This window comes from Pezoporus flaviventris, unplaced genomic scaffold (genome assembly GCF_033815535.1).
Source record: "Pezoporus flaviventris isolate CSIRO_AGI_PZ_B2104156 unplaced genomic scaffold, CSIRO_AGI_Pfla_v1 ptg000013l, whole genome shotgun sequence".
In the NCBI taxonomy this organism is placed as follows: domain Eukaryota; kingdom Metazoa; phylum Chordata; class Aves; order Psittaciformes; family Psittacidae; genus Pezoporus; species Pezoporus flaviventris.
The window spans coordinates 40,421,062-40,442,313 of record NW_026892561.1 but is presented as its reverse complement, the minus strand read 5'-3'; the positions used below and the strand labels follow the sequence as shown (position 1 = coordinate 40,442,313).

At 37.6% G+C, this 21,252-nt stretch overlaps 1 protein-coding gene across 5 annotated transcripts in view; it reads right to left on the bottom strand.

Moving 5' to 3' along the window:
- Window positions 1-21,252, bottom strand: part of SPHKAP (SPHK1 interactor, AKAP domain containing) — a 69,169-nt gene that overhangs the window by 21,510 nt on the left and 26,407 nt on the right. The window lies entirely within an intron of this gene.

Sequence of the window (21,252 nt, the reverse complement as noted above, 5' to 3'; positions counted from 1 at the left end):
GTGATTCACTGCAAATTACTATTTTTAATGACAAGGTCTTCTGCCCCTTCTTTGATCATTATGAGTTTCAGCTACCATTTGATGATAGTCAGATTGACTTCAACAAAAACTTCAGATTTAAAGACGATTTAATTTCTGAAGGCTTCTCTTACTGATTTTTCTATATTTTTATTTTTTTTTTACATGATCGGAAGGTCATTTTCTAATCTTCAGAAGTAAGAAAATCTCTCTTCCAGCTTTGTTTCCAAGTTAGAAGTAGGGTCTCGAAACCAAGGCTGCCTGTCCTACTTCTGAGCACTGCAGATATATCTTTAGAAGTTTGTGAAAGTTTGGTGTTGTCTTGATTTAACCCCAAACCTGGCACAGATTCAGGGCTGAGCTGAAGCTAACACTCAATTTCAAATAAACTGCAGATCCAGAATTTACCTTTTAACAGTGGAGTGATTTATTTTTTTATTTCTTTTCCAGCAAACAGTAAATGATTTTTCCCTAATTTTATGTAAATTTCCCCTAGAAAAATAAAATGCTCTAAATTATCCCTCTCGCAAATATTCTTGTGTTAGGCATCCACATTCTTCTTGTGTGCCTGCTTTTACCCCAAGACAACACTGATTTCAGTTTATATATGCACATACCATATGTACAGATTATGACCATCTGCAGTAACAGCCAGCACACCAGATGGAAAGATCCAGCCAGACCTCTCATTCGAAACAAAAAAAAAAACCCCGCTGAAAAAGAAACCTTTTTATACTTTTATAGAGTTTAATGGCATCTTTATATGAACTAAAAAATATACTTTCCCAAATTTTTACAATTTTAGGAAAAAAATATTTCTCCACCTGACAATGTCAGGAATCAGGATAAGCATCTACATTTTGTGGCTGGCTAAATTTTAATAAATAGTTATAAAAATTTCTAAGCTAAAGTATTGAAAATGCCCCCTAGCAACGTCATGTGGTAGCTATGTAATGTCCTAAATATGTTAGTTAATTATAAAGACAAAAAAATTGTCTTACTTTCCACTGGTATTTTACATGTAGGCATTTTACATGTCAGCAATAGGTAATTATTACAAAGAATTAGAAAATTACACTATTGATTTGCACATGTACTTCCTCAGTGCATGCAATGATGCATGGTTCTGAAGCCACATGTACACATGGATGCATTTGCTTAGGGAATCATTAAATTAGCACCCAGGGTAGGAATGCTGAAAGGTATGGGCTGTTATTTAGGAACTTTGTTTTAAAGCACACGTGCCAGAGTAGTAAGGTTCTTGTACTGGACTCAGCGCGAAAACTTTGTGAAAAAGCTGTGCAGAAGCAGCCGTGTCTGCATGTACTTTCCAACTAAACACTTAACTCTCTGGTAAACCTCGCTTTGTCATTTACTATCTATGTGTTGGTACAATGGTATATGTTTTTGCTGTGGTATACACTAGCATTCTTACTAGTGACAGTGTCTACCATCCTAAAGGTATGCCTTTTCCGAACAGCAAAAAAATTCATCACCTCTATTTCATGAGGTGTGGATGGCATATAACTCACTAATGCTTCAGTAGAAGAAATAACAGTATAAGCAAGAATACCTATTATTTAAAGTAATATTTTCTTTCTTTCATATATTTTTTGTTTTCAGAACCTCAGAACCCAATGAACTTGTAATAAAACATATGGCAGTACCAAATCCAGTTTGCAAATACACTTATCAAATTCCATTGACATTGATTTATTATACTGCAAATGCTGTCTCTTAGCATTTTCCTATTCCGTGGATTTTGCAGTTTTAATTATAGATAATTTTTAAACAAAAATAGTTTTGCACTGGTGAAAGACACTGAAGAGCTCATTTACTTTTTCCGTTTTGTTGTTTGCTTTGAGATTAGCCCTGCTTTGAGCAGGAGACGGGACTAAATGGCTACTGTAATCGTACATTAACTCTACAGCTCCATCCTGACAGGCTCTGCACTACTGCTACCTTCTGGAAAGTTCACAGGGAGGGTATTTTTCTTAGAGATACTTCACTAGAGATCCTCAAAGATAAAATATCCATCTGAAAAATCTCTCGCTGTTTTCTGCTTATGTAATATAAAATTTAAATTCTCACTAGCTTGCATTGCTTGATGAGCTTCTAGTAATTATCAGAGACACTTCCATCAAAACAAGGCAAAAAAACACTGCAGATTAATTCATAATCTGTAGGGAGGAAATATTACATAGACTATGAAGAAAGAGCCAAGGTCAATCAGGTCAGCATTTGTTAACCTCAACTTAATTCTAACTTTTTTCCTTTAGAACAGGTGCAAGTTAATGCATTTTAGTTTAGTTTAACTAGAATCTAACCTTGTCCTGATCACAGTATCTTTGAATGTCACATCTTTTCACTTCCAAAATGTGTCTGCTCTCCACTCATACTGAGCTACTGTCTGGAAACATGTAGAACTGTCAAGATATTGTCTTTTTTCTGGCTTAGGAAATACTTATTTTTGGGGGAGAAAACAACAAAATTTAAATGGTATTATGTAATTAAAAAAAAAACACACCACAAAACCAAGAACCTCCCCCACCTCCCAAAAACCCCAACAAATTAAAAAAAAAAACCAAACACCCGAATTCTGGCTTTATGTAGTAAGATAGTGACCCAACAACTTCCCTCTTAGATGCTAATATCTACCTGTTTGCTCAAGTGAGAACACTATTTTTCTTTTGGTGAACAGGTACCACTGAACTTGAATCTCGAGCATCTATACTGGCAGAAAGAGGTATGCTACATATCCATAAAATATTTGCTAATAGTAAACTTTTTGCTATGCAGATTCCCCCAATACAAGATTTCCATACTATTTTCTGTTTTGAGAAATGCTAATGCCTCTTCCTATTGTCTGTATCAGCAGTACAGAAAGAAGGGTTTGTCTTTGAAATATCATCTTTGGTGAGATTAAAACAATCCCCAGTTTGGGGTGTTTTTTTTTTTTGTTGTTTTTTTTTTTTATTAAACTAGTACGTATATATATTTTTTAAGAAGAAAATCTGCCTGTTTTCGAATCTTTTTCTGTGTCAAATATACTAATTCAGCAGAGATGTTTGAAGAGCAGGCTTATCCTGCCACAACGGTAGTAGCTTCTTGCAAAGTGCTGCAATGGCTAAGAGCTGCTAGCAGTTTATGAAAAGAGAAATAGCTTTCTCCCACAAAGCATGAGTTCTTCCAGGTTCTTCTTAGGGAAGAGGTTGTAGTGAATATTCCTTCCTTTCACTGGCGTAATAGCTGTCCCTTGCACCAAACTGGTATAGTTACTCTGGTAAAAAAAGTGACAGCCATAGTCTTGTGCTCTGCACTGTAAAGGAACAACATTTGTTTGAAGTGCTGAAGGAGGTGCTTATTTCCCCCCATAAAATCTAAATGCATATAAATCATATACCACTCTCCCAAATAAATTTCAGTATCTATTTTAAAAGAAAGGAATTTAAACTGAAGAGACAAGAAAAGGCTTGAAAGTTAGAACAGATGGCTTGTGCAACCTTAATTCTATCTCGTATGCCCACATTCGTGCAGCGCAGTATCTCTGTCTGATTAATGCTGACTGCAAAAAGGCACAGAATTATGAAGAAGCAGAGAACTACATATCTGCCATTTTCTAACACCTGAGTTTATGACTTTGTGACCTAAAGGACACACTTAAGCATGGTTTCTTCATTTCTAATCTGTATGTTAGTGGATTACAACCATGCAGTTAAAGACGGCATCAAAATGCCAAAATGATGGTAGGACAGCATTCAGGTGGTACAAACCATTTTGCCCCTGTAACTCTACCACTGCATCCATACAGCTGATCCTCCTCAGGTTTGGCCTAGGTATTACTAGCAGGCTAGCTTTGAACTGAAGCAGCGACAGTAACTCCACAATAGGAAAGGCGAATTCAAACTGCGCTGTTCTTGCACTTTAAGCTTTCCCCAGTGACACTCGGTAGCTATTTTGTTCACTTTAAATGTTATCATATGTTGCTGACTGGAGTCCAGTGGTGGGAGCTGGAAGACAGCTGTATGTCAGGGCAGTTGGCTGTCTCCTCTCTTTTTGGTGATGAGGTATGAAACTCACAATGTGAATTTTAAATTAACATGCATCTGACTGTGGTTGTTTGTATCTTCCTTTGCTCCTTGCGCCCAGTGTAAGTAACATGCATCTCTGTAATATAAGTAACATGCCCAATGTAAGTAACATGCATCTTAGATTAATGCAATGACGTTCTGATTATTTAGCATTATCCTTTGAGAAATTAAAGGCTTGTACCTCATTTCCACATTGTTTCCCCTCTAAATTATGAGCAGGTATTGATGTTCTCAAGATGTGTATTGTTTCTTACACAGTATTGTATTACTGAACACTTTATCTTTTTTTAAATGTAGAACCATGGAGATACAGTTTTTGAAGAGGCTTGTGAAATTTTACAGGAACCATGATTGCTGTGACAGTTGTTTTTAAGAATTTAATGGAGTGTCTGACCTCCTTCATTTCTGCTCTTAACAATAACTCTGTAATGGCATTTTTTGGAATTATGAGCTCTGTTCTCATCCTAATTTCATCTGTGCAGAAGTAGAAAAACAATACGGTTGCGCTAAACTTTTATTAGACCAAAGTCAGAGTCTCCTGGGTTTACAAAGTTAGTTTAGATCACCCTAATTTCCTCCCAGCACAATAACCAAATACAGTTACTGTAACACATCATTCACTGGAATAGTGTCTATTTCATTGAACGTACCACTGCACATTTACTCCTTTAGAAGCTGAAGTCAGCAAAAACCCTAGGAAAAAATATTGTTTTACTTCATGCATCTGCGGCAAGGCAAACTGTAAGCCACAGAAAATATCACAGGAGTGGCAACAGGCCGTCTTTGTCCAGAAATATTCTGTGAGCTTTGTCTTTTTGAAAATGACCAGAACATTCACGTATTTTTTACTTATATTAGTGTCTTGGTTTCAGCTTTAACAGGCAAAAAATGCCTTTTCCAGCAGACTGTAGCAATGCAGACACTGGTTTTTTTTTTTCTGTCTGTACAACAAGGTGGTTTGTTTTGATGGTTATAGAAATGCTGATATGTAAAGCTCCCCCAAAGACCCTCGCATTTATTTTTCATTTGAATGATTTATGTTAATGTGGTTACATAAAACTTCTTGGATTTCTTGTGAGATACATATACTTATACACACACACACACACACACGTACATGTATATATCTGTACAGCCTGTCTCTAAAGACCCTTAATTACTGACCACTGTTCTTTAACCTTGCAGCTTCTTGAGTCTTTAAATCTCGATAGATTTTCAAGCATGGTTTATTTATTTTTTTAGGAAGACAAAAAAAGTAGCTGTAAAATGATGATTTCTACATAAATCTTCTAATATATCACATGAGATTACCCTTTAGCTAATAGTTAACCTCATAACTTTGGAGAGCCTAGGCATTTTTTAGCATCTAGGTTTTGTAGGACTTGTGTGAAAGGAGGCTGCTTGTGTGAATTTGTTTTGGAAGCTTGGGTCTTTGGTCATTTCATCATATCTACTAAAAAGAAAATTTTCATAACTGACACCCGAGGCCAATGTCTGCACCTCTCAGTACATTTTGTACACTGTAATTCTGGTTCATGAGCTGAAAAGCTGCTATTAGCAGCTCACTGTGACTGAGGCTTTGGAGAGTAGAAGTCTTTCTACGTTGTAGCTTCAGAAATTTGAGGTCTTGAGCAAAGTCCCTGTGTTTGATGGAAATCTTGGTATCAATAACTTCATGACTGCCCAATGAATATGCACATATTGGGTGTGAAAATTACTTCACAAAAATGACTCTGCCATCCATTGGGGCCAAAAGCAATATTGAGCCTAATATTTCTACCCTTTGCTTTCTCTCATTACCATTAAAAAGTTTATGTTTCTCTGTCACCATTTTAAGTTACAGACTGGAGTCAAAAGTAGTTCTTGCTGCAGAATGAATAGAAAGTAGTACTGCTTGTGCAGAACTACAGTTAATGTACATTTCTGTAAAAAAAAAAACAATTCATGTGTCTTTGTTAGTTGTCTTATTGCTTTTTTGCTGTGTCTCATGCTTACTTATTCTCTTTCTGTACTCATTTAAATGTAAAGTAAAATCTCAGAGGACTAGACAATGTAACTGTGGAAGTTAAAGCTAAGAAATCTGATTTCAAGGCCAGTCCCAATAAAACAATGGTAAATATAAACCAATAAATCACAATTGATACCATCACTGAGCTTTGTTCAAGTTGATCTTGTCTTTTTTCCACTTCCTGCATTTGAAGATTGTTGGTAGGGCAAAACTATGGTTCCATCAGACAATTACAGGGGATGCTATTTTCAAGGAGGATTAGCTCCTAAGTAAAATGGTAAGTAAGAACCTGAGACCAGTTTGTAGGTTGCACAGAAGCCTGTCCTGCTCCTTCTGCTTTTCCAGCCTCCTCTGATCTCCTGCTCAGCAGAACAGGCTACCCAGATACCAGCCCAGTCTGGAACAGTATGCAATGACTAGGCTGCTCCAGAAAGACAAAGTTAAATCTTCATAAAATAGTAGTTCTGAAGTTTTGATGCCTCCAGGGAAAAGATTTCATACAAAGCATTGAAATTTTCAGTTGTTAAAACACCGCAATGTTTTAACTGTTGCAGTTAACTATAGACCAGGCTCTGCTAAGTAACTGCACCAAAAAATATGTAGTGCTTTGGAAAAAAGATTTATTTAACAATGAAAAGGAGGTGAAAGACTAATTCCCTGCAATCCTAAATTATGAGTGTTTTGGCAGTCTTTGCCCAGGCCAGTCTTGGTAAGCCAGGAAACGTAACAGCCTATAGTCTACAAAGCCAAACAGATTCATTCTTTAATCCTACAAGCAACTGAAGCAGGGAATAATTATGTTATTGGATATATACAGAAAATAACATTGGTGCATTATTAAATGAATGTTCAGATTTCTGGGACAGTTGAGTGTTTGCCTACTACTTTTTTTAACATGTAGTCAGTCTTATTTGGTACACTCTAAACTACTATAAAACCCAATTATTTTTCGCAAAGACACTTGTAGGTCATCTAAAAGCAAAAAAAGGAGATTAAAAAGTTATAAGTACATAAATCCATACTGCTTATCTGTGCATGTCAAACCATTCTATGGTAGTCTACAGGCATTTTCAGTACTTGAGAAAGAGTAAGTAAATGATGTAGGCCTAATTTAAAAATGCATATGATTTTGCTAAGCAAAGATGTCAAGTGAAAATATTCCATAGCAAAGACTATGAGAGAATGATCAGACTCAAGTTCCACCTGATCTAGGTCTCTGGGGTGTATGACTAGGCAGGCATTACAAAAGCATGTGTGTATCTATGAGCTGGATAGAAAGAAGAATTGTAAATTATACAACTATGTACAAGGCTCTTAGATCAGAAGCTAAAGCATCAATAGCTGGAAAGTGTATTTGGGTATTTTTAAATTGAATGAGCTAGTTCTTTCTTACTTGCCTTTACTACTCAATAATGCTCATCTCCTTATTACTATACCCAATACCATTCTGCAAGTTCTCTCTGCTTTTGAGAAAATGATGTGGGAATTAAAGAAAAAAACACACAGGTCTGAGTATGGGTTTTGACTGGGCTTGGTTGTATGATAAATATTTATCAGGATACACATTAACAGGCCCTTAGTGACATGGTGTAGCAGTGGACTTGGAAGTCCTGGGATAAAGGTTGGACCTGATGATCTTAAAGGTCTTTTCATACATAGTCGATTCAATGATTAAGAACAAAAATCAGGTTTGTAAAATCTAACTGATCAGGATAATGCCTTAAACTCTTCTTTCTCCCCACCATGCATATCCTGGCCCCAGTGCTGCTTCTGGCTTTCTGGGTCATAAGATGATCATCATGTTTGCTCCCCTCTGAAAAGGAACTCTTTATCCTTCCCTTAACAGTATTTGCATTCAGCACACAAGTGATATTACAAGCTGACCAATGTTACAAGCAATGGAAATTACAGCTTTATAATGGATATTGTTTTGTGACAGTATTCTTAGCTCCATGCAGGTTATTGTGCATATCTAACAGTCATCCTGTAGAAATCTCTAGATTACGTACAAAATAAAATATCCACTTTGTGACTGAAGCAATTCTTTAGAGACATCTTTCACATGAAACAAACTCTTAGCAAATAGTGGTTTCTATTGCAATTTAGAAGATAGCATACCCTGTTCTGGACACTGACTTCACAACACGCGTTCTAAATTCAGGAACAGCCCTAAATCTACTAACCTACATTAGTTCAGTTACACAAAGGCCGATGAAGATAAGACAAAAATAACAGGAAAACACTAACATGAAAGCAGAAAACCAGAATCACCAGTGCAGGGCTTGTCAGAATCAAGAATTAGCCCAGAACAGTGATGCCATCTACTTTGTGTCCCCTCACAATGGTACTCTTCACGCTTCAAACAAAAGGCTAATCGCCCAGCCTCACAGCTCAGTCTTTCATTGTGGGCTTTGTTCCTGCTGTGGCTCACCAGCCTCTCTTTTCATCATTTCTGACTGAAGTTCTATAGTAAAGACAGCATATGGTTGCCAAAAGCTTCAGTTATTTTAAACTAAACCTTCAGGGGCTGACCTCTGTTTCTGCCGAAGGAGACTTGCACAGCATCTGTCCGCTCACATGTGCTTTACAAATTGCAGGGCAGCTCTGCCCCAGCTGTTAGACAGATTATAAATGCATAGAGCTCTGAAGCAGCAAGACTACTTGAAAAATGAGAAATATTACATATGCTTGCTCTTATGAAGTGGTCTGGAATGATTTTCTGATTGGTTATGTGAGTGCTGGGATTAGAAAAGCCTCCTATTAACATTTCACAGTTAACTTTTCAGCATCTTGAGGTGTAAGCTCTCACTGTCATTTCCCCTTCAGTAGAGTGTGTGTGAAGGTGTGGCTTTGTCTTGTTTCTCTGTTGTATAAGCCAGGTTTGGGTTCGCACCCAGCTGATGCACTCACAATTTCCCAGTTTCATCTCTATTCCTGTAACCTGTGGAACATTTACCTCTGGGATCTCTGGCCTATTGTCATATTAGGTATCATCCAGCAAGTTTGAAAGTGACTGCAGGTTGTCACATGGAGGCCTTGACTACTTGCTCTTGTAAATTATGCCCTGATTGGAAATGAAGATTTAATCTCTAGCGTACAGAGTGGTAGCTTTATGTGGCATGCCAAGCACTTCAGATACCAGATCCTGCAAACTGCAGAGGAGTTACAAGAAGAAAAGTTGTGGGGCAGAAAAACTAGTTCCTCCTCCTCCCACTGTCAGCACAGTCTGTCTCCTTATCAAAACTACCCACCCTTCAGCCATCTTTGTTCTTCTCACCTGCCTCCCACAGACCATCAGGGCTTAAAATTTGGTCAGAAAAAAGCTGAAGCCAGTGCTCAACTTCCACTGATGGAGTCTGTTGCTGTGGGAGGTTGTTTGACATGACTTCATCAAGATACCGGACTCCTCTGTCTTCATGTGAGCCTTTCAGAGCCGTCAGGGAAGGTTATGTTGCTAAATGTGTCCCTGAAAGGAGGGGGCCTGGAGGTGTGTCTGCTTTTGCATGAGTAGGGGTTTAATTTGGTGCTGCTCTCCTTTGTCTCTGCCTATATTTAGAGGACTGCTTTGTGTTAGCATCCATTAAAAAAAAAAAAAGTCTTCTATGATAGTATAATCTTGAATCTCACAGTTTTTGGAAAATGAAATCATGAATCACCATGCTTGCAGAATGTGTTGTTCAGTCGCATTAAAAAGATTCTTCAAATCAGTTAATTTGACATCTTAAATATACGCTCTCAAAACCCTAAATGTCACTGCATAAGTAGAAAGAAAACCTTAACTGAACTTTGAAATTTCCTTTTTCCCCCACTTCTCCTTTATTTGCTCTCTCCTCAACTTGAATTTACTCTTTGATTGCTCTCAGTTGAGTCTGAAATTATTTGTGTTGGTAAACAGGCAACCAGAAACCATAATTATGCTTCTTTACTCAAGCTGTAATCCTTGGTATTCTCTTGATTCTTTAAAAAAAACCAAGAGAAAACAGTCAGACTATTTTAAATCTAATTCAACTAGTTTGTCAAAATATTTTTATGCACACAGACCCACAGCTGCTTTAGGATAATGTTTTGCCTATTTGCATGTAATTTTTGACAGATTTATGTCTGATTTCCGGAATCCAATATAAAGTAGTAAAGATAAGTAATTTCATCTCACAGAGTTCTCTAAGCACCTTTCAGGGTTAAAAAAAGAGCAGGGTAGGGGGGAGGGATGTATAGATCTGGAAGGCCTTGTCTTAGCCAAATCCACTGTTTAAAAAGCAAGCTGGGAAATTCTTTAAACTTAGTAATGAAATTATTTTAACAGAGAAACCTCATTTTGGTGGGTTTGATACTGACCTTTCCTGAATGCATAGAAAAATTACTTAGAAAAACATGATTCTGCCCACATTTGCATACCATAAGTTAAAAAGAACATGGAATATCTCTGCTAAAAGTCTGCTGGAATGTGGAGGCGGTGGCTACTGTATCAGAATTATAAAACAATCCTAATCTCTGTGTGTTAGGCAGAAGTACCTGTAAATCAGTGCACTCGCCCATTCTGTATTTCCAGAGCCAGACCACAGAGCTGTTTAAATCATGGACGACGTTCTTCTAGTATGTTAAATAGCAGCACTCAAGAAATAAAGGTCTTTCTGTCCATGTGTGAGTTGGATTATCAGTGTTGTCATTCCCACTTTTAAGCTCTGTATCTTAAAAAACAGAACGAAAAAAAAAAAGGCTTCATTCCACATGCTTATTTGCATATGTGGCTGGAGAAAAAAGTACCTGGGCAACGTTTTAGAGGGGTTTAGAACAAACCCCTTAAATAAAGCAGGAATCTCCTAGCTTTCAATTTGTCATATCTGAAATGATAAAGCTTGAAGTTAAAATTATTTTCTAGTCCAAACTTTCTTTTTGCTCTTAACAAGCTTCCACCAGGACAACATCAGCTTTCTTCATGTCCTTCTTCACGTCCAGAGCAGTGGCACAAATGGGAGCGAGGCTCCCTCACAGTCCCATTTGTGTGTGCTTTTTTGTGGCATCATTCCTACGTTGGTCTCATATTACAGAAGGGGGTCTGGAAGCTCCTATAGTGATGATTAATGTGAGGGTTTTTGTAGCTCCCAGTTTCTTTGCAGAATAACAAAGGGATGAGAAATACTGGCACCCAACTGGGGATTGGATTGTATCTTTTTAGAAAAGGAGCTAGAAACCTCAGCCTAAGCAAGTTTCCTGCAAATGCTGTCAGGAGTGGTGTTTTCTGTAATGTCAGTAACAGTGATCCTGATTGTTCTTTAACTTATGCTGATACTCTGAGAAAGTAAACATCTACAAAACAGAACCCCCTATCCCTGTTTTTGCTTACCCCTGGTAACTTAGTGTGGCTCAGGATGTTGTATGGACAGCTGTAGGTGATCTTTCAGTTCAAAGGGCACATGAACAATCACTTTGTCTGAACAAGGCCTTGAGTTCTAGAGAAGAAAACACTTAGGGCAAAACACTCAACTGCAATTAGGTGTAACTTACAGTAGAAATTAGGTTTCATGCTCTGAATACTAAAAGCACAAAGCTACACAGAAGAGCTTCCAAACCTAGTATGTTTTTCAAGTTCTCACATTGTCATTGGATAAGTGAGTTTATCTGTGTAATAAACAACTGCTCATTTTACTTGATGGAAACTTTACTGTTGCAGCCATCAGCAGACTGAACTGGAACAGAAGCAGTTAGACAGGCTGCCTGGGGGGCAGATGGTCTTTGCACTAACTTGGGCCCACTCACAAATTTCTCATCTGTTTAAATATATAACTGTGCAGTCACAGACCCTCTAATTAAGAGGAAATGAGGATTATCTGAAGTAGGAGTGTGTGTGTGTGTGCGGCTTTCTTCTGCATACAGTTTCAGAATGCCTAATGTGTGATCTTCATTCAGCTTCCTTCTCGTTTTGTACTGTGCTGCTTCATAATGTCTTCACTCAGAGCAGTGGGACTTGTGACACCTACATCAAAAAGCATGTAAAGGAAAAGACACTTTCCTGTGGTTTTGGGGGGAGAGAGAGATCTCACCTGTTCACAAACTGCTAGCTGAAATATGGCAAGTGTCAGGTCATATTCTATAGAGTGTTCTCCCACTATTTTATTTTTTTGGTCATTTACTGTTATTTAGCCTCCTATTAATCCACCTCTGGGTACCACCTCTGGGTAGAAGCAGGCATGATTTTTTTTTCCTGCCTTGCTATTGAATTGATGTGTTGTCATGGGATGGAAGAACATAATGAGGTAATTTCCAAGTGTTTCCCTTCCCTGAGCATAGAGATAAATGCCTATTGAGGGAGTATGTGTTATAAGGATTGACATCTCCTTTTTGTGGAGACCTGAGCTATTTCAAAGGAAATAAGGAAACTGAAAATTACCAGTTGTTGCTTTTATGTTGCAGTTATTTGCTTTTAGATTACAAATTCCTTTCCTCCACTGACTAAATTTTGGCGACTTATTTCCCTGACACTGGCTACCATCACTTCTTTTTTGGAGTCCTTAACAGTTATAACCAATATGCATAGCTTAACTTTGTGAAAGGTAGAAGACTGCAAATGGTATAAAAGATGCAGCTCCCTCCTCTACACAGTACAATTTGATCTTTTACATTTAAATGGTTAAAGAAGGTCTTGAGTTGGAATACGTCTTTTATCGGGTGTTTGGAATACCCTGATAGTGACTCAGAATAAAAAAGCATCTTCTGGAAAACAGAGATAATTATCCATTAACATTTGGATGCAATGCTTGTCTCGCATTAATTTCCACGCTTGCCAAAATGATTCTGGCAGAGGAACCAGCTGAGAAATGTAGAAATAAAAACATGGGTTTGAAAGTACTGGATATACCATGTCGCTGCTTGCAAAAGGATGTACATGAATGGAAGTGTGAGGCAGTAGTATTACACAGGTAGGAGAATTTACAACCGCAAAATTATAAATTGTCCCAGAGTATGAAGCAGCTCATCGCACACATTCCACACCGTAATCTAATTCAAAAGGCTTTGTGACAGGTACCCCTCAGCTATTCAGTGGTACCTTTCTCATGTCACCAAGTGAAGCTACTGCAGACCATCAAAAATATCCTTCCTTGTCGAAGTAGGATCAAGTCATGCTACTGACAGTTTCTCTGCCCAGAACTTCTGCAGAATGTAGGGCAGGATAAGGAAACATCAACTTGAAGCCAAGTCTGGGTCTTCCTTTTGTTGTACACTGCTTTACGTGATTAGTGATTGACAATTTCCCTCTAGCTGTGAGTAGATATTTTCCCCCTTTCCCCCCCCCTTGACCACAAAAATCAAACTGCTCCTTTCAGATTTATGTAAAAATATCTCCCATGAGCTGCACAACTGCTATCTAACATGCAGATGAGGTTTTCAACTGCTCTCCTTGCAAACCCTAAGGCAGTGTTTCCAAAAGCAGACAACCTGCTATAAACTATCTTCTATGAGTCACCCAAGTTGACCTAAATAAGGTCCTGAGGTCACTTTCCAGTGTCTCCCCAGTCCAGCCCCAATTCTTTTTTTAAGTACACAGCATATGTTGTCAGAAGGATGTGTTATACTGCTTTCTCTCCAGCATTTTTAGCAGCAATGTACATGAAATTTAGCCCAAATTCCTATTCAGAAGGTGCATATCTCAAAAGACTTGGTGGATTGTTCTTGATATTTTAATGACTATCCCTATCTCAGTAGTTGGACTGCATTAATGGATCATCCCATCTCTTCATAATCGGTTGCTTCAAAACCAACTGTGAATATTTTCTTCCCATTAAGGCTTATTCCTTTGGGTTTGATGTAATTAGTTGTCATTTATGACTTAAAGAAAATATGCCAATAAATATTTATGCCACATGCACCATCTGCTTTCTCTGGTGGCCTGTAAAATTTCTATAAGCCTCACATTGCAATTCATGTTAGAGGGAGCCTGTGGTTATAAGAGCAGAAAGTAGTTATAGATGTCCACTCCAGAGGAACCAAAAGAACCCAGTTTCTTGATAAAGCAGACCATGGAGGCACTGAGAATATGCTAGTGTGAAATGCTTAAGAGGATACAGCTGCAATACCACACTTGGTCCTCCTGGTGTTTATTTATAGCTTAGTCAGAGTGAGGCTAAGCATCCTGTTCTCTTAAATACAGATAGGAAAATTCTGCTGTATGAGTATCGCAGAGGGACATGAAAGGAGGTGGCAGATCTAGACAGAAGCGTAAAGAGTGTTCAAGTCTGAAGTTAGAAGGAAAGGGAAGAAAATCTATTACCAGTCTTTCCTGCCACAAAATTCACGAGGCAGCTTTCAGATGCTGTATAAAATACATGTATGGTACTGAAAATGTGGAAATACAACCCTTTAAGGGTATATTTAATTTCTCCCTTAATATTAGCTCATATGTGAAGATATATTTTTCAGAACCAAGTATCTACAAAAGCAAAAAAAGAAACACATTTTACAGATTACACAAGTACTCCTTTCAGTGGTCTTTTAGGCTAGTGCTCAGTTTGCCAGCACTGGGCTCCATAAGGCAGGAAGTACTTGGTGAAGAGGAGGGTTATTTCTTTGTGCAAGCAAGAGAGGGGCTCTCAGGAAGGTACAATTCCTTACCACAGTAGCATGAACACCCACGCACGCCTGAGAAAGGACTAAGACTCAGTGCCACAATTTAGCCTGCAGCTGTTGATTCCTGCTCCTTGTCAGGATACAATTAAGGTATCGTCAGGCTGAATAGGAAGATGGGACTTAAAACTAAAAATACTTCTAGTAATTATGGCTTAGATCTGGAAATCAATGGATAGATTTTGATTTCTGAAAGAGACAATACTGTTCTTGAAGATGGTTGAGTAATTACTGAGTGAAAGGTGAAATAAATACTCTTGTAATCCCCTATTTATATGACATACTGTTGAGGGCATGCATGCAACCTTGTGAGGGACAGCAAACATCTTAGTATATAGGTCTGTCTATTTTATGCAGGCAAATAGGACTTTGCCATGTTTACTAGGAAATGTAAAACTTCATTGAAACATAATAAAACAAAACGGTTGTTTCAGCTGTGTATGGTCATTATTCAGGAACATGCATATGGTTTTGATTTTATGAAAAACAACCACCCCCCAGAAACCCCTCTTTTGGGATTCAAGATTGCACTTCCATAGTTGGCTGTATTAAGAACCTTGTTAACAGACTTCTACCAATCCTGTGAAGACATAGTCTCCATTATGAACTCATGTAAGACTCACACTCCACCCTTCAGTAAGGTATGCTTTCACTCGCTGGAGACTCTGGAGAACACACTGGAGGTAGGGACCCTGACTAAGAGATACACAATGTCACGGTGCTTAGATTTCAACACCCTGATCCAGAGTCTGCACTACTGTTAGAGAGTTACCTAGAAGTAGTTGTAGTATCAAAGACTGATGTAAAATATAAATTTGTATATTTGCACATAAACATATAAAGATATGTAGCACCAAATCTTTAAAAATACTTAGGTGAAGAAATGAATGAAAACCACTCATAATCCACCTTAATTCAACTGAAAACTGCTCTCTCTTTTTTTTCTGCTTAAAATATAAGTTGCCAAGGATTTTCCCTTTCTGCATATGTTATCATTCAGTTTGAATTAATTTGTGAGAGCTGTTTCCTGGATGTTTTTGTTCTATCACTTGAGTGAGCACTGGCATTTGGCTGTGACAATATGGTGATATGATTCAAGAAAGAATTGGCCAGAAAAACTAATTTCTTAATTTCATAGTTAGTTTTCTTTCTGAATTGACTTACTAAATCTCCGTGCAAATGCCAGGGCAGGGAAAAAGATGAAGTAGGGGATAGAAGCGGAGGTAAAACCACAGAAGCCCTGATTTGGACGAGGTTAAATTAGTGCATAATGGCATCCTTAACCTCTTCCTGAACCTGTTAAAGGCCCGATGGCTAAACTGCAATGAAATTAGCAATGCTTAGGTACCTGCTTAGGATAGCAAAGCTGTGTAGTAGCAAGGTAACCCGCCAGTTCTAAAAATCCAGCTGCTATGATGACAAAATGACATCCTTTATCTCAGTAAACAGACCATAGAATATGTGATCCCTAATTACATCACCTGTTTGCTTTCTTAACAATATTTTATTTCCCACCAAGAAAACAGCCTTGCCACCTCTCACTAATATAAGCATTGCTTCCTTTCCTTGAGAAGCCAGTTTCTGACTCCTAGACTGGGTATGTTCTGTACCCAACTAACTATTAAACAACCCTAAGATGCAATTATCCCTCCTTCTTCCTTCCATTCTTTCAATGGATGAGGGTTCTTCCATGTGGCCTAAGAGCACAGAGTGGCTGGTTACTGTCTCCAACATCTCCACTTCCCTAGTTATGTTGTCTTCTACTTTCCTTTGTACTACCATCAGCACTCATCAGACCACTTGGAGAAAAAATGCAAATAGCATGGAGTCAGACAAAACCTGCCAACAATTAAATGAGAAGGTACTTTAACTAGACTGAATTTTGTCAAAGTTTGGGCTGCTGTCCTTTCCCTTTCCCTCTACTCTGGCCATGTGCTCCTTTGGCCTGGATCTAACCAATATACAACTGTGTATGTCTATGCGTATAGCCTACATTATACGTATAATTGTGTGGAATATTCTGGTGTAAGCATTTATGTTGTTACAGAGTAGGAGTACTTGGAAGCAGCAAAGTTGCTGGACTATTTCAAGAATGATTCAAATCTTTAAACTCTGTTGAAACTGTTTTCTCACCCATCTGCCTGAGAAGACATATTTATTTCTTCTTTTGCTTTTCAGCTCTAAGGAGGCATAAAATTATTTTAAAATGAGCTTTGGAGTCCTTGACATCCTGATTCTTTAAAAACTGGTATCTTGCTGCTAAGTAAGAAACGAGCACTGGTTTTTACTGCTTTGTTTTAATTTAAAAGTAGAGATTTTTTCCCCCTTCCCTACCTATCACTGCCATTTAATGGCGTAAAGTTTGTGTCTCTGCTTCTCCAGGCTACTTGACAAAAATGTTTTCAGCATTTCTGCCAGTCTGGAAAAGCCATTACCCATCACAACGACACACACTGCCTGGGAAGAGAAGGGTGTATTTTCCTAGATCAGTGGCTCTCAAGTGCAATTCCTTGTAAGGTTGTGTGGAGCAGGAAGGCTTGCTTCCCAGCCTCTGTGCTGGGACACAACAGTTATGTGAAGAGGGAAAGGGCATGATGTCACATTTTGTAGGGAGATTATTGGAAGCTCAGTCCATTTTGGAAGAAGATATTTATTCAGTGCAAATAGAATTTCTAATGGCTTTTCTATCTGCTGCTGGCCCAGACTCTGAAAATCCAGAGAATTTCTGGAAAATTTACTGTCATGATTTGTGTATCATGAGGTAAATAAATAAATGCCAAATGTCTTGCAGGACTAATATGAACTTTTTTTTTTTTTTTTGTCTGGTTTGGTTTGTATCCTACTTATTTTCTAAATAACTCTTTACATCAAAAATTCCTAAAGATGATTAAGATACATGTCTAGCACTGTGGCAATATCACCTTAATCATGTTTACTGCACAGGCATCAAAAAGAAAAAAATCAAATCCTAGAAAGTGCTAAGAAGAATCATAAATTACTTTTCTGTGTGCAAGATTAAAACTTTGCACTTTAGGAGAATCCAATGCTAGAATAAACTATAAATCATGTCATTTTTGGGCTGTTCAGCCTGGAGAAGAGAAGGCTGCGTGGAGACCTCATAGCAGCCTTCCAGTATCTGAAGGGGGCCTATAGGGATGCTGGGACTGTAGTGATAGGACAAGGGGTAACGGGTTAAAACTTTAACAGGGGAAATTTAGATTGGATATAAGAAGGAAATTCTTTCCTGTTAGGGTGGTGAGGCACTGGAATGTGTTGCCCAGGGAGGTTGTGAATGCTCCATCCCTGGCAGTGTTCAAGACCAGGTTGGACAAGGCCTTGGGTGATATGGTTTAGTGTGAGGTGTTCCTGCCCATGGCAGGGGGGTTGGAACTTAATGATCTTAAGTTCCTTTCCATCCTAACTATTCTATGATTCTATGATTTAGGAAGAATTTAAATTTCTTAACTTGTACTAACATAAGTCAACTACAAATATTCAGCACTGGTAATGAAATAATCAGATCTAGGAAGTAAAGACAAAGTACCTCTAGGCTTTTTATTTTTAAATCAGGTTTGATTAAAAGCATGGTCAAAGCAGGGAACATTTGATGAATGCCCAGAGAAAGATATTTGGCAATAGTGGAGTGGACAAAGGTATATATATTTATGTGAAATGACATTTATAAGGTCTCTCCATAGGGTTATAATAATTTCACATTACAGATATTTTAATTACATTTATAAGTGATTATGTGTAGGTTATGAATGATTATGTCTCATGAATCCATGTATTTTATTTTATTAGGTGGATTTTGATTAAGTTCTCATTCAGTGGCAACAAATAAAACTTCCATAATTAAACTAGCTTTAAAATTTGTATCTAATTATATTAGCATCAAATTATGTATTTAATGTACAGCAGTAAACTGCTGCTAAGCTATCATTGTTAATTGAACTAAGCTTAATGTTAGCAATTAGTCTCTGAGGAGGAAAAATACACATAACGTCACTGAAGTTCTTTGAGGGCATTTAAACTTTAAGCCAAGAGCATGGCAAAATGAGATAGGCTCTACTGAAAAAAGAAGGGTAGCACACTTCAACCCAGGGACATTTTAAAGAGAGCTGGTAGGACATTTCATTCCAATACATAAATGAAAACAAACAGCACCGCTACCTGGGATTTACCTTCATTCTCTCACACTGAGCCTTCACTTCAAGAACACAGAAATCTTTCAGCTGACTTTTTCTGACTCCTCTCTGTAGAAAGCCCTAATAATCAGGTTAACCCTATCCCCCTGGACTCAACCTCAGTGTATCTAATCTGATTTCCTAAATATAAGCACAGAACTGGACAAAAATATCATGTACCAAAAGCAGAAAAACAAAGTCAGGAGAAGACAATCTTTCAAACTCTGTTCACATCATACACCTTATATATATAACACTTCTTGTCAAAGACAACTCATCAACCTACCGCTAAATTGTCATAAAAATGGAGAACAGACACTACATCTCACTATTATTTCTCCATATGATTTCTATTGTTCATCTTTGCAGATGATCAGAAACACTGGGTTAAATATGATCACACTAGTATTCCTTCTATTATGGTGGGGTAATTTTCAAACCAGATTTTGAAATAACAAATTTCAGAGCTCAGGAGATTCCAAACTTAAGCAAATGTGAAATCCTGTTTGTTCCTCTGATACAATTTATTATTTTCATATAATAATGGCTAAATTTTCATTAATTAGCTTGGAAATTAATGGCCTCTTACACATACCAAAATGCCCATTCTGCTTAAAAAAAAAAAAAAAGCTTCTTTGAAAAGTAGTTTGCTATAATTGAGTTAAATGCTTAGTGTTTTAATAAATTGATGTCAGTGTATTTGGTGAGCATATGTAGGACAACTGTGAGTTTATTTTTACTTGTACAAACTGTGCTAATCTGTAACGGGACATAATGAATATAACATTTATGAAAGCTATGTTCATATGGTCTTCTTGCATTTATAGTTACAGTAAGATTAGACCCCTTATAACTAAACATGAACTCTTCCAAATGAAAACTGAACACTGTAGCTAAATGTATTACCAACTATCTCTGGGAAAAGCAACTGTTAATGATATAGTACATTTGAGATTTCTCTTTTCCTTCTGCAAACCTGATGACGACTTTCAGAGGCGGTTTTATTAAAACATCCCTGGCACCATTAGCAACAGCAATTTATAAGTCTTACACATGAAAGAGAAGATAAAACATATTTTCTGCTAAGGGAAGTCTGGTTTGCCTGCTAATTGAGAAGCTGGTGAAACTATTCCATGTTCACATCCTTCTTACTCCCTCATTCCTGCAGTTCTGCTCATTTAGTCTCACTTATTGGAAAGGACTCAGAATGAAATGTTTTGGTCATTCTGAGTATGATACTGAACTAATGCTTAATCCTTGCACAGTTAATTATTCTGTGTTCCTGGTTTGCTCATGTACTGTGCATAGCCAAATGAACCACCCATGTACCTAAGGTGAGGTGAGCGATTCAGTGGTGGTTGGGGTGAGGTGGGGTGGAAGTGTTTACACTCTTACCACATATCATCTTTAATGACCAATTTCAAAGTTTCCTAATTTACTGCTTGCATTTACATTAGTTGTGCAACCTTTTAGGCATCAAAATAAAAATTCTGTACTGTACTACTGCTCAGAAGAAATTAACAAGGAATACGAACAAAACTTCAGTTATGCTTGTAACAGTTTATGAGTAACTATTTAACAGTAATGCAGAAGCATAATTTCCATGGACAGATCAAGAACTAAGCTTTCAGGCCACCAAAATTCTCTTGATTTGAACAGCAATGTTCCAAATAATATTTAATTCATTGCTTCTAAGTCAATGCTTTATTGTACCTTCCACTTCAATCTCATTAATACAAAATTCTTTCAACATAATCTCTTTTCTTCTGTAGTGGTAACCGTAAATTGCAGAAACAACTAGGTACAAAATTTTGCTTTGAAGATTGCAAAAGTTTTTGTGTGTGTAGATTTGGCACTGTGTTCGGAAAGCTATACAGGGAAAGCTGCCTGTCCTATATGCACACGCAAGGAGTAGGCAATGGGAGACAACTTGGCTGATCCCTGTTTCAAAGCATATCCTATTATTTCTCCCATGTGAGAAAGCGGTCAGGGTCTTGTAATTTAGAATGTCATTAAGAACTGTGAGGGAACTGAAAGCTTCAAGAAGCACCTTTACCTGTAGGAAAGATCTTTGTTGCCTTTGTCTTTTCTTAAACAAAGAGGGGATTAAGAGAAAATTTTCACCTTGCATAAATTTGCCAGGGAAAATTGTAGGCATTCAACACATATGGGATTTGGGTCTGTGACTTGCTGAAACCTCTCTTCTCAGAATCTCTTTTTGGGATTCTAATGAAAAGTAATTTCTCTACTTTTACCTCTTCTCTCACATCTGCAGAATGGTAAGAGTAATGCTTATTTTCCCTACATGGGGACTGACCAGCGCTAGATA